Raw genomic sequence first — 12,897 nt, forward strand, 5'->3', positions numbered from 1 at the left:
TCACACAGCACTCTGATAATGCCTAAAATGTCTCCGTTGTGGGTGTATATGAATTGACAAGAATCTTTTCTTTAGCGTGAAGAATATTTTTCAGCTTTGGGGAAATGGTTTTAGTAAAATATGATAAGTAGCTGTCCTGTGAATAGACAGAAAGATAGAAGCCATTGAGCAGGAAATCTTGCAGATGGGATCACTGAGGATGCAAACACCTGGTCAATCTGATTGGTGATCTACAGTGAGGACAGCTTAGATGTCCTACCTATAGCAGGAATCTTAAAAGGTCTTATTAATAAAAACAAACCTGAGGTTAATTATTGGGGTGAATGCTGGAAGATCAGAGAAGCAGAATAAGCCACAGCTACCTCACCTTGCCAATTCCTCAGCTGATCCTGTTTCCTCAGACTGGATGCCTCTGAGTCCTCATCCAGAATGGGTCTCAGCTAAACTGTACTGCTCCAGAGCCTGAAAGCTTAACCAGCCAAATGCTTCTAGTTTCTGGTCCTCACACCTTATATACCTTTCTGCTTTCTACCACCACTCCCTGGGATTAAAGGCTTGCTTTCTGGGATTAAAGGCATGTGTCACCATGCCTGGCTGTTTCCAATGTGGCCTTGAACTCACAGAGATCCAGAGGGATTTCTGCCTCTGGAATGCTAGGATTAAAGGAGTGAGTGCCACCATTTTCTAACCTTTGTATCTAGTGGCTGTTCTGTCTCTGACCCCAGATAAGTTTATTAGGGTGCACAATATTTTGGGGAACACAATACCACCACATTTCCCCTTATTTTGTCTAAAATTTAAAAAGCTTATAACAAATACAAGAAAAATTATATCCAATAAGTACATACAATATACACATTCAAGATTACATTAACGATGTCTAGTCCATTAACATTTGACAGATTCAGACAAAAAAAACATATATTAACAATGTCCAGTCCAGTAATATTTGATAAACTCATACAAAAAATTTCATTACTTATCTTACTTAAAACAAGTAGTTCCTTTTTTAAAGTATTTTTTCTTTTCATATAGACGCAGTAATCTACCTTTTGTCATTTTTATATCTCCCCCTTTTTCTTTTTAGTGTAGATTCAGTGATCTACCCATTTATCCTATTATTTCTTTATTTTTTTTTCAGAGTAGAGTCAATGATCTACCTCATATCTATATTCTCTTCTTTCTTTTTCCTTTTTTTTCAACAAAACCTCTGTATCTAATCTCCATGTTCAGCTTTTTTCTTGACCATTAACAATTAACAACTTGTAACCAACCCTCTTAAACAATGACAATATCCAAAACTCATTAAACAACCAAAAACCTCCCATCCCACCTCTTGGGAATGTGGGTGTCATTTTCTTAAAATTACTTCCTCTTTCTAGGGTGAAGGCATCTTTAGGGGACTCTGAAAAGAAAATTTTGGAGTTAATTGTCAAGTCCTGTATCATTTGTCCAGTCGCTGCATAATGAGAAAGTGCAGGCTTGTTTCAAGTCCTTGTTTAAGTAGTCTGTCAGACTTGATCATCTCAGCTAGTCATCTCAAAATTGTCCAGAGTCAATCTTTCCATGGTGTTGATCAGCTTAATGGCTTTACCACAGTCCATGTGGAATTGTCGTTATGGGATCCCGTCTTTTTGAAGATTTCAAAGCTGCTGTTAGGTGTGGTCATGGTTCCCTGAAGACTTTTTTTTTGGTTTTTTGGTGCCTCCTCTGTGGTTTGGAGCAATCACAGTCTGATAAATGTCTGTCTCTCAGAACCATGAATGTTCTTCCCTAGAAGAGAATATCTTCACAGCAATTTCTCCTCACCATTTGTCTTGCCAAACTTTTCCAAACTGATCTTTGCTGATACTTTCTTGTAACACGATGGTCCTGGCAATTCTTCTCTGAACAAGCAGTAGTAAACCCTTTGTCGCAGGTAGCAGTATCACCGCAGTCACCAACAGGATGAGAAGCATCTGGCAACTTGGAGCAGCAGCCGCTGCCTCCATGGTCCCATTGCCATTTGTGGCTGGGTCCGGGCTGAAGCTTCTCCTTAGCAAGCCTCCTAGGCCCGCCTCAAACTCGGGATCCTCCTGCCTCTGCCTCCTTCAGTAAATCCAACCAGTGTGCCACCACAACCGGCTGAGTGTAGCTCAGGTCTGAGCTGGGGCCCGCAGGGCTACAGGCAAGAGGCTTTTTCGTGAATTTGTACCACAAACATTGGGTGCCAGATGTAGTAGGAATTGTCAATTAGAATGGATCAAATCAACCCTCTTGGTCTTGCTTTAAGCCTGTGATTCCCTGGTCAGGGATTTTTCATTTGAAACTCAAATCAAAGGGAAGAGAGTAAATTTTACTTGGGAAATAAGCATAGAAGGTTCTCAATAGGTGTCTTTTGTTGCTATCATTCAATCCACAGCTCTAAAAGAAACTGGAGAGGAAAGTAATTCTGCACATGGAAGACCTTGCGTGTCTAAGAAGCACTTGGAGGCTGAAACTTCAAGCCTGAAGGTGTGTGGTGGAGATCACACAGAGCTCTGAACACATGGTGTCTTAATGTTCCCTCTAATCATATCTGACTCAGCAAGGACACAATGTGTCTGGATGCCTTGAGTCAAATAGAGGGAGCTTGTGAGTGCTTCTGACCTGTGGACAGGTAGGTCATCTGTTGATCCCAGATGGCTCAGGGAAAGCTGGGCTCTAGTATACCTATGAGAGGAAGGTAAAGGAAATATCACAGGGCACTTCATGGTGTCAGCTGACTAAGGGAGACGAACACTATACTACTCAGATTTTTACCCATTCCACTGTGGGTGATTTTGGATGGGTGGTTCTGAGCCTCAACTTTTCTCATGTATGGATTGTGAACTTAAAAAGTACATATCACAAAAAGTCTGCTTAAATGATTATTATATGCTTTTTGTAGACATATGTGAATTCCCTTAGCTTCACATCATAAAAACCTTCCCTAACTACCACCAACTGGATACCAAGTGTTCAAATACAGAGAGAGTCATTTCTCATTCAGACTACTACACTCTCTATAGGCACAGATGACTTGATAGGTTGACTGTGTGGGAAGTTTTAACCTGAGGGTCTGTTCTAGATTATGACAAATTTCTCTCTGATGCTATTGCATGTGCATCCAGTTGTCACCTGAATGGGACACCTCGAGAAATTTCATGCATGGATTCAACAGGCTTTTCAAAAAGGTGTGTGTGTGTGTGTATGTGTGTGTGTGTGTGTGTGTGTGTGTGTGTGTGTGTGGTCATATTAGCCCAGCCTGCCTTTGAACTCATGATCTCCCTAGTCATTCCCCTGATGGTTAAGATTATAGGTATGTCCATGCTGGACAGGCACTTAAAACAGAATTCTTAAGTACTGGCCACTCTGAGTGACTGTTTACATGCCAGCTTAGCCACACAGGAAGGTTTTATGAACACATGAACTTCTGAATAAGCTCTATGAAAAATTGAAAAGCAGGTCAGATGTTATCCAACACCCTCCTGGCTGCTGAGGAACTGCCTCTGCCTCTGCTAAGGCATGTAGAGTTAAATATATCATCATAGATCTCTCTCCTCTCTCTCTCTCTCTCTCTCTCTCTCTCTCTCTCTCTCTCTCTCTCTCTCTCTCCTCTCTCTGTGTGTATGTGTTGGAAGCTTTAGTTCATTTCTTTATCTTATGGGTCAGAAAATGAAGACCTAGTGAGGACTGGGAGATTTCAAGGTCATGGCCTGTTGCTCAAAGTACCAGGGAATACCATGTGAGCAACTCAGGCAAAATAGCTCTGCAGCTTAAATTTTGTAATTTATATGAAATGTTGTTTTATTGCTAGTGGGAAATGTTCTCTTATGCTCTTGGAAGTTAAAAAGGTCAAATTGCTGCAATTGAAAAGAAAGCTTGAACTTTGGTTTAAAAACTCATGAAGAGTAAAATGGACTGGGTGATGCTATGGGGAAAAGGAGATAGAAACACTTGCTTGAGAGCCCAAGCCCCTCTTGATGCTAGTGGGTCTTGCCAGGAGAGGTTTAAGTGCCATATAGAATATTATATATGTTCTATAGTTATAACTGCTACAGTCTGGATGTGAAATGCCCTATCTTATGATACAAATGAACACTTGGCCCCAGGTGGTAGCTCTATGTGGAGAGATTATGGTCATCTGGGGTGGTCCTTCAGGGCATACTATCCCTGGCTTTTCCTATCTTGTTCTCAGTTTCCTGGTTGGCCAATAATGAACAGTTGTCTTCTGGCCCACACCCCAACAGTCACAATGTACCCAAGTACATGGGGCCAACTAATTGGAAGCTAAATCCATGGAAAACTTAAGCCAAAATAAACCCTTCCTCTGGTAAGTTATTTCTGAAAGATAATTTGGTCAAAATGATGAAAAAGGCAACCAATAAAATGATGTATTTTATATTTCACTAACGCATGGAACATATTTAGAATATACTATAAATTTCATCATTATTCTCATTTTGTTAAAAAAGCTGAAAATTCAGAATTTTACAGGGAACCCTTAGTTGGTTCATTAGTGTGGGTGACATAGTGAGTTGAACAATTCATATCAGCAGAACCCCACCAGCTGCAACCTCTGGGTTGACTCAACAACTGGTTGGCAAATAGCCTCCACTAGGGTAAGTGTGAGGAGATGAGTGACTGTCACTACAATCTCATGCCTTTTCTACAGCAGACTTCTCCCAGCAATGAGAAGATGGATGGTGCTATATTTTTTCTAAATCATTGTCTTATGCCATCAAGAGTTGACACTTTTCTCATTGATTTTGAAGACAAAGTTTTCAATCATTTTGAAGAACTCAGCTTCAGCATAGACTGGACACACATGCTTCACTGTCTGCAGTAGCAAAATATTGTAGAAACTCTGACTTTGGTACTCTGTTATACCTCTGTCGCTCCATCACATCCAGGCTTTGATGCAGCCCTGATGGAGTCTTGGACATAGGTGGAGACATCACCCAACAGGTGGATTGAGGCAGAACACAGACAGCACCCCTGTGTTCCTGGCTTTTTAGATGCAGAATTTGAAGTTTTGGGAATGTTTCCCCATAGTCTGTTTCTAATCAACATCTGTTATGGTTTGAATATGAAATGTCCCCAATAGGTGGATGTGTTTGGTACCAAGCTAGTGACTCTATTTGTGGAACCTTTAGGTGGAAGATCCTTGCTGAAGAAAGTGGGTCTCCGGGGACCTTGAGGTTTTGTAGCCCCACCCCACTTCCTGTTCACGCTCTACTTCCTTACTGTGGTTATGATCTAATGATGCAGCCTGCCGCTCCTGCTGTCATGCCTTCCCTGCAATCATAGAGCATATCGCTTTGAAGTCCATGGCACACTCTTCCTTCTTTAGATTGCTTCTTGGTGAGTATTTTGACATGGCAACAAGTGACTAATATAGCATTCAAACCCCTATCTCCCCCTATTATGTTCCTTATGCCATGATGGTCAAGGGACTGATCTTGGCAGCTAAGCTGTGCTGGCATGAAAGAATAACTACCAGAAAACAAGTCCTTTTAAAATTGAGGCATGTGAAAGAAAACATGTGATAATTGTCTTTCTGAATCTGGCTTATTCTTGTTAAGCATGATCTATTTCCAGCCATTATTTTTTATAAATGATGTGTCTGCCTTCTTTTTATGACTGAACAGTACTCTCCAATACATAAACACATTTTCTTTATCCATCCATTTATGGCACCCAAGCAGATTCCATAACTTGCCTATAATAAACATTGGTATACTGAGAATATAAAGTCAGATAGAGAAAGATAGGGGAGAAGAAAAAGGAGAAGGAGAAGAAGAAGGAGGAGGAAGGAGGAGGAGGAGGAAGGGAAGGAGGAGAGAGAGAAGGAGGAGGAGGAGGGGAAGAAGAAGGAGAAGGAGAAGAGCCATTTGTGGGGAGGCAGGCCAGCCAAAGGAGGAATACCACATCCTACATTGCTTGGGTCCTAGAATATAATTAGGGATATTGAAAGGCAGGAGAAAAGACAGACACCCAGAGAGGAAAATCTGGGGTCAGGTAGGGTGTGTGCATTCTGATGGCATGTCACCTATTTGCCCCTCAACCAGAACCTCAACATAATTATTATGTACAGCAGAGAGGAAGGGATTGACCAGTCTGGGTAGGAGATGTTTGTAAGCAACAGTATCAGGCTATATGGTTTTCATTCTTTGCACACATTGGCCAATCAACCATAAACAATCATACTCCTCAGGGAAGTTTGCCTTTTCAAGCATAACCTATGTGGAAAACAGCTTTGCCAGTTCTCTATGGGTCTGAAGCCTTAGAATTCTTGGCATGGCTGTTCCCATGTCAACAATATACATTGACTTAGGACTTCACTCACTCAGGGCTTCCTCTGCTTTCTAGAGAGACAGGAGACAAGGAAGGGTGATAGGGGGTGAATTTAATCAAAAGACATTTCCATGTATGAAAATGTCACAATGAAACATATCACTCTGTAGCTGGAGTTTTCTCCAGTCCTGCCTGGTTCACATGGTCAGGACAAATCTCTCTCACCTGCCATTCCCACAGCTGCTCAAACCCAACCAAGTAAACACACAGAGACTTATATTACTTACAAACTGTATGGCTGTGGCAGGCTTCTTGCTATCTAGTTCTTCTATCCTAAATTAACCCATTTCTATTAATCTATAAGTTGCCACATGGCTCATGGCTAACCAGTACCTTACATCTCACTTTTCATGGTGGCGGCTGGCAGCATCTCTCCTCCTCTGCCTCTCTGTTCCCAGAATTCTCCTCTCCTTGTCCCGCCTATACTTCCTACTTGGCTACTAGCCAATCAGTGTTTTATTAACCAATCAGAGCAACACATTTAACATACAGAACATCCCACAGCATCACTCTATATCATTAATAAAAATAAAATTTAAAAGGGGGTATAATTGATATATTGGTTAAGTGTACCATCAAATCTATTTTAACACATGTGCACTGTGGCAGAAGACACCCAGAATACTCCTTATGAACTTTCTGAATTAGTCTTTCCTCCATTTTTTATAGTACCAAAACAACCTTACAGTAACAAAAAGTGGAACAACAGAGCATGTAGTTCACTCAACATAGTTTGAGGATTCATATGAAGCATTTAAGTGGTAATTTCCTTATGCTTGCTGAGGTGACTCCCACTGTCCTTATTTATCATCCTGTCTACCAAGAGGTGGGAGTGCTGCATGCCTTTACTACCAGCACTTATCAGGCAGAGGCAGCACGATTCTTATGAGTTTGAAGCCATTCTGGTCTATATCTTGAGTTCCAGGCCAGCCAGGGATACATAGCGAGTCTCTGTCTAATAACAAAAACAATGAAATGTCTACTGATGCCCGTCAATGGACATCTGAAATCTTTCAAGTGAATTGTCTCAAGGAGTGCATTTTCATCTCCCTGGGATACCTGCTCAGGCACATGATGGGCAGTTAATGTATTAAGAAGTTACCTAGCAGCTTTCTGCATACCCGTAGTATTTTAGACACTCATGGCAATCTGCGAGGCAGCTTCATCCTTGTTCTCTCTCACATCTTCACTTGGGAGATTTCAGTCAATTTGTTTTAGAACTTGCATTTTGAAATGGATTTTGTTTTACAACAGTTTTCCACTAGAGCAAAATTAAGCAGAAGGCACACAGATGACTCCTTCACCTGGTGCCTCCATTTACGCAACCTGCTTCATCATCAGAATCTTGCAGTAGGGGATTGTTTGTTACAATTTCTACACCTATATAATGACATGAAATTGTCACCCCCAAGTTCTAGTACAACACCTTCCTGATATTATATTTCCATGAATCTGCACAAATACATCTCATCATTATAGTATAATGTAGAAGCAATTTCTTTAAAAATCATCTGTTTGAAGTCTTAGATGGAGTCATCCTTGTAGATTCCTGAAGTTTCCCTTGCTTGACCTGGAAATGCCCCTCCCCCCCACCCCCACCCCCGCACCCCCGCTTTTCCAGTCAGCTATTTCGATACTCTACCCTCTACCCCACTCCCACCTGATCCCTCATGTTCCCATCCCCACCCACCCTCAGTCCACACATGAAATCTCTTCTATTTTCCCTTCCCACAGAGATCTGAGTGTCCCCCTTGGCCTTCCTTATTAGCTAGCCTTTCTGGGTCTGTGTATTGTAGCATGGTTATCTTTTACTTTACATCTAATGTCCACTTGTGAGTGAAGACATACCATGTTTCTCTTTCTGAATCTGGGTTATCTCACTCAGGATGATTTTTTTTTTTCTAGTTCCATCCATTTGCCTGCAAACTTCATGATGTCATTGTTTTGAACCGCTGAGTAATACTCCATTGTGTAAATGTACCACATTTTCTTTCTCCATTCTTCAGGGACAGGGGCCAGAGCAGTCAAGGACATAACAAGAAAGCCCCCAGAAACAACTAACCTATGCTCATAGAGGCTCACAGAGACTTGAACCAACAACCAGGGAGCCTGCATAGGATTGACTTAGGCCCTCCGCATATATGTGACAGTTGTGTAGCTTGGTCTATATTCACTGATGGATACAAGGTTATTATTGTCCTGGTTTTGGACATTGTTACAATGAACATGGGAATGTAAATGTTTCTTTGAGATAATGATTTCAATTCTTTTATATATCTAGGTGTGTATATATAATATAAACAATGTTGCTGCATTGTATGGTAATTCTATTTTTAATTTTTAAGGAACTTCCATACTACTTTACATAATGGCTGTATTAATTTACATTCCTGCCAATATTACATAAGGGCTCCTTTTATTCTGTATTTTCCTGTCCTGATTAATTTTTTATTAACTTGACACAAGCTAAGTTTTGCATGAACAAGGAACCTCAACTGAGAAAATGCTTCCATCAGATTGGCCGCCAGTAAATCTGTGGGGCAGTTTCTTGATTAATGATTGATATGAAAGAGCCCATCCCACTGTACATGGTATCACCCATAAGGAATGGTTTTGTGTTGTATAGAAAAGCAAATAGAATAAGCCATGGATTGCAAGCCAGTAAATAGTATTCTTCCATGGTGTTTGCTTTAGTTCCAGCCTCAAGTTCCTGTCCTCCTGGGGTTCCTGCCCTGACTTCCCTCAGTGATAGATGGTGATGGGATATGTAAGCCAAATAAACCCTTTCCTATCCTAGGTTGCTCTGAGTCAGAGTATTTTATCACAGCATTAGAAAGCAAACTAATACACATCCCCAATGTCATTTTCTTTGCGATAATAGCTGTTCTGTCAAGCATTATGTGATATGGTGTTGTAGGTTTAACTTGAATTTCCTTGATTAAATACAGGGAACATCTTCCACGTACCTGCTCACCAGCTGTATGTCTTCATCTGGGAATTACCTGTTTAGCCTTTGCTAATTTATATTTGTGTTTTCTTGATATCAAGTTGAATTCCACATATAGGTTGAACTGGGTAGACGTTACTAGAAAACATCAAGGGTAGCAAGTATTTGGAGATATGGGAGTAAGAAGAATCATTAAGACACATTTTGTTAAAAAAAAAAGTGCCATAGTAACACCTATTTCTGTGTATTTAAAAGACAACATAGATATATGTGTATATATATGTGTCTAAGATTCCATAAGTTATAAGATAATTTTGGAGATGTGGGAAGTGAAAACTTGCACATTCTTGAACACATGAAAGACAAAAATAATTTAATTTTCTGAATTGTCATACCATTAAAAAAAGATGTATAGCTTCTAACCATGTCTTCCTTTCCAGAGATTGTCTCTACTGATCACTTCCTTTACTATGCAAGAGCTTTTTGGCTTAATCTAATCTCATTTGTCCTAATTTTGATTATTTTACATTTATTTATTGATTTGGAGCATGTATATACTACAGTCTTGTGTGCATCAGAGGACAAGCTGAAGTAGTCAGCTCTCTTTCTTCCTCGTGGGTTCAATGGTTTAAACTCAGGTCATCAGGTTTGTAATCCATCACCCTCATCCACTGTGTCATCTCACCAGCTTGAATTATGATTTTATTGCCTGCATTTTGGGGTCCTGTTCAAAACAAATCATTGCCTAGGACTATGTCATGGAGCTTTCCCAGTGTCCTTTCCTTTGAACATAAATTAATGCATCATGGTGTGGATTTACCATACTTTATTTTTCCATTTACCTATTGAGGACCATATTGGTTGCCTCCAAGTCTTGGCAGTTAAAAACATTTATGCAAAGGTTTTTGTGTCTATATAAATTTTTGCCTCATTTGGATAAATACCAAGGAGGAAAGTTGCTGGGTCACACAGTAAACATTTATTTAGTTTGGGAAGAAATCAAGTAAAAAAAAAAAAAGAAAGAAAACAAGGGAAAAAGGGAGGAGAAGAGACAAAGTGGCTATGCCTTTTTGCATTCTATCAAAAACGACTAAACGTCTCTGTTGTCCCATATCCTTACACTAGCATTTGCTGGTGTTTTTATATGTTATTCTTTTAGTAGGCATTAATATTGTTTCATTTTATTTTTCAGTTCTCTGTTAACATGCTATATTAAGCATTTTTTATATGTTTATTTACAGTGGTATCTTTTTTGGATGAACTATCAATTCACGATATTCATAAGTTGAGCTATTCAATTTTTATTATTGAGTTTTAAGAATTCTTTGTATCATGGTTCATCAGTTACATTTTTTGCAAGTATTTCCTCCCAAAGAATGTAAGCTGTAGCTATTTTCTCCCTATCTTGGCAAACTTTCACAGAGAAGTGGTTTTTAGTTAATGAAGTATAGCATATCATTTTTTTCATAGATTAGGTGTTTTTCTAAAAATCAATCACCAAGCCCAAGTTCATTGATGTCTATCACATATAATCTTCTGGTTGTATAGTTTTGCACTTACCATCAGGTCCATAATCTAGTTTTTCTGAAGGATGAAGGTCTGTATCTCAGTCCATTTTTCTTTTCATCCTCTTTGCCTAGGGATGCATCCTAGTACTGTGTGTTAAAAACATTATTGTGGCTACATTTTATTTGTCAAAGATCAGTTTACTGTTTATATGAATCTTTTTCTGGACTCCCCGTGAAGAGCTGGCATCTTGGCAATATTGAATCCTCCTGTCTGTACACATGGAATATCTTTGAATTTCTTTCTTTCTTTGAGTTCTTCCACTAGTGTTTTAGCTTTCCTCTTATAGATACTGTAATATTTACTTAAATTCCTAATTATTTAACTGGGTGTGCTAATGTTATTATGCTTTAAAAAATTAAAACATTTTAAATTATGTGTATGTGTATGAGTATGTGCACCTGAATGCAGAGCCTATGGTGACCAGAAGAGAGCATTGAATCTCCTGGATCCACATGGGTTCTAAGACCAGAACTTGGGTCCTCTGCAAGAACAGTACTTGGTATTTATTATTACATTTTAAATTTCAACTTCTAACATTTCCTTGTTAGCATCAAAGAAAGCTATTGACTTGTATCTTGAAACTGTGATATGATTTTTGACAATTTCCATGAATTTTACTCAGTTCTTTTTAATTTTCTCCGGAGACAACAATCCATCTACAACCAGAGAGTTATTTAATTCTTTCTTCCCTATCTGCATATTTCTTTTTAAAAATTTAAGTTATCATATGACTTTTAGTGAAATCTTCCAGTATGATGTCCAAAAGTTGTGGCAAGGACATCCTGGTTTTTTTTTTTTTTTTTTTTTTTTTAAGTAGGAAATCTTCTAGTATCTCATTGGTTGGAGGTTCTTTGCAAATGTTCTTTATCCAGCTGAGGGCATTCCCCTCTACTCCCAGTTGGCTAAGAGCTTTTAATAATGGGTGGGTATTGCATATTGTCATTGCTTTTTTTCCATATCCATGGATAAGATCATGTGCTTTTCTGTTAATAATCCATTGAATGTGCTGGATTATGCTTCTGATTGTTAAATACTATAGCATACTTAGAATTAATTCTTACTTGGTCATGTATATAATTCTTTTTATGAAGTTTTGTATCCAAATTGCAAATATTTTGTTGAGGATTTTTTTTTTTATCAAAATTCATGAGACATACTAGGCTGTGATTTTCTTTTCCTTTGTAAGATCTTTACCACATGTGGTGTTAGGATAATGATGACCTCAGAGGATATGTTAAAAGTTTTCTTCTTTCCTGCTTTGTATGTTGAAATTTTAAAGGTCTGCAATTCCTAACAGATTTCTCAGAATTTGTCAATAAAATAAAAAAACTTTGTGCTTCCTGTTTCAGAAAATTAATTATGACCCTAATTCCTTTAATAGATTCAACATATTTAAACAGTCTCTTTCTTCTTATGTGAATTTGGGAGGATTTTGGCTTTCCAGAGACTGGTCCATTCATTTATGTTATCAGAACTGTGGGCATGGAGTTGCTCATAGTATTTATTATTGTAGTCATGTTGTGAGTCTGTAATGCTCTCCTCTCATTCTTTCCTGATGTTATAAATTTATGTCTTACCTCTCTTTCCCATATAGGTGAGTTTGAAGTTTTTTTCAGTTTACCTATGTTTAAAAAACAATCCAGCCTTTAGAGATGGCTCAGTGGTTAAGAATGCTTCCTGTTCTTGTAGAGGACCCAAGTTCAGTTCAGGGAACTTATGCTGAGTGATTTAAATTGCCTGTAATTCCAGTTCTAGCCATCCCCTTCTGGCTTCTATGGACATTACACATGGACATGGATACCATACATGGATACACACACACACACACACACACACACACACACACACACACACACACACAAATAAAAGTAAGCCTTAAAAAAATCCAGCCTTTGGTATAAATATGGTGGTGCACATCTGTAATCCTAGAACACCTCCAAGGGAGGTGGAGGAGGAGGAGCAGTTCAAAGTCAACTTTACCTACATAGTGAGTTGGAGGGCACCCTGGGCAACATGAGACTTTG

Source organism: Peromyscus maniculatus, chromosome 1 (assembly GCF_049852395.1).
Source record: "Peromyscus maniculatus bairdii isolate BWxNUB_F1_BW_parent chromosome 1, HU_Pman_BW_mat_3.1, whole genome shotgun sequence".
Classification (NCBI taxonomy): domain Eukaryota; kingdom Metazoa; phylum Chordata; class Mammalia; order Rodentia; family Cricetidae; genus Peromyscus; species Peromyscus maniculatus.